The sequence below is a fragment of the Schistocerca cancellata genome, chromosome 1 (assembly GCF_023864275.1).
Source record: "Schistocerca cancellata isolate TAMUIC-IGC-003103 chromosome 1, iqSchCanc2.1, whole genome shotgun sequence".
Lineage (NCBI taxonomy): Eukaryota > Metazoa > Arthropoda > Insecta > Orthoptera > Acrididae > Schistocerca > Schistocerca cancellata.
The window spans coordinates 242464762-242466857 of NC_064626.1; the positions used below are offsets into that span (position 1 = coordinate 242464762).

A 2096-nucleotide genomic window follows, 5' to 3' on the forward strand; every position below is an offset into this window, starting at 1 on the left:
AAAGAGAAATGATAAGGGTCAACCTAAATGTAGTGGTACTCAATGAAGTGAATTGGAAAGAAGATAAGTATTCTCCTTAGATGGGTATAGGGTAATATCAATAGCAGCAGAAAATGGTATAACCGGAGTAGGACTCTTTACGAATAGGAACACAGGGAAGAGAGTGAGTTACTATGAAACTTTCAGAGATTGGGTTGTTCTCATCGGAATCGACAGCACACCAACACCGACAGTAGTAGTTCACGTATACATGCCGACGTCGCAGGCGGAAGATGAAGAGACAGAGAGAGTATATGAGGATATTGAACGGATAGTTCAGTATGTAAAGGGAGACGAAAATCTATTAGTGGTGGGGGATTAGAAGAAGGGTTGTAGGAGAAGGAATAGAAGAAAAGGGTTAAGGGGGAACGTGGGCTTGGTAATAGATATGAGAAAGGAGGAAGTTTAATAGAGTTCTGCAATAAATTTCAACTAGTAATAGCAAATACTCCATTACTTAATCGCAAAATCAGGAGGTATATTTGGAAAAGGCACCAGATAAGCGAAGGTTTCAATTAGATTTCATCATAGTCAAGCAGAGATGCCGAAATAAGGTACTGGATCTTAAGGCATACCCAGGAGAAGGTATAGATTCTGATCATAATTTAGTAGCGACAAAGAGTGGGCTGAATTTTAAGAGATTGTTCAGAGAAAAACAAAGCGCAAAGAATGGAATACGGAAGTTCTGAGGAATGAGGAGATACGCTTGAAGTTTCCTGGGGCTTTAGATACTGTGATAAAGAATAGCTCAACAGAAAGTTCAGTCGAAGGGCAATGGACATCTATAAATAGGGCAATCATAGAAGTTAGTAGGAAAAATATAGGTACAAAGAAGGCGAAGAATACGTGGATGACAAAAGAAATACTTCAGTAGATCAATGAAAGGAGGAATTGGAAGCTAAGGCGAAATAGCTGCAGGGAAAATGTGAAGAAATCGAAAAAGAAACGGTTGTCGGAAGGACTGACTCAGAATATAGAAAAGTCAAAATAACCTTCGATTAAATTTACAGCAAAGTTGGTAATACTAACTATACAATAGGAATTCCACTGTTAAATGCAGTGGAGAGAGCAGATAGGTGGAAAGAGAACATTGAAGGCATCTATGGGGGAAGTGAGTTGTCCAATGATGTGATAGAAGAAGACAGAGGAACCGATATAGAAGAGATAGGGATTCCAGTAATAAAATCGGAATTTAAAAGAGCCTTGCAAGACTTACAATCGGGTAAGGCAGTAGGGACAGACAAAATCCCATCAGAATTTGTAAAATCATTGGGTAAAACGGCACAAAACGACTATTCATGTTGGTGTGTAGCATGTATGAGTCTGGTGATGTACCATCTGACTTTCGGAAAAACATCATCCACGCAAAAATTCCCAAACTCTGTGGTACTGGTACAACAGCCGTGGTAATGTCATAGAAAAAATTGCAACCACTACTGAATACTATCTACATCTTCCACACAATTCCGAAGATCGCAAGAGCCGACAAGTGCGAGAACTATCGCACAGTCAGCTTAACAGCTTATGTATCCAAGCTGTTGACCAGTATAATGTACAGACGTAATAGCCGGCCATTGACCTGCTTCTGTGCGGATGCACACACATTCCCCGAACTCTTACGTGACTCGGTTAGATTTTCTGCCGCGCGTAATGAGTGTAATGGGCAGGGGCACTACGAATGTAGTGTGTGGACATTAAGTTGGGAAAGTGGGTCTCACGGGGAGCGTGCACGGGATAAATCCCTGCAGTCGCACTATCCTCTGTGCCCTCGGTGGCTCAGAAGGACAGAGCGTCTGCCATGTAAGCAGGAGATCCCGGGTTCGAGTCCCGGTCGGGGCACACATTTTCAGCTGTCCCCGTTGATGTATAGCAACGCCTGTCGGCAGCTTAGGGTCTTGATTTAATTATCATTTCAAAGTACAGAAGATTGGAAAAGAAAATTTAGGAAGCGTTAGATGACTACCAGTTTGGTTCTAAGAAAGATAAATGTTGGTAATGGAGGCAAGACTGAAGAAAAATCAAGACACGCTCATAGGATTTCTCGACCTGGGAAGAAC

The 2096-nt window shown here is 41.8% G+C and overlaps 1 non-coding gene across 1 annotated transcript; it reads left to right on the forward strand.

Annotated features, from left to right (window-relative positions):
• The first annotated feature begins 1803 nt into the window (after nt 1–1803).
• Nucleotides 1804–1878, forward strand: Trnat-ugu (transfer RNA threonine (anticodon UGU)). The gene has a single exon. It is a non-coding gene; the product is annotated as a tRNA-Thr (tRNA).
• The last annotated feature ends 218 nt before the right edge of the window (nt 1879–2096 follow it).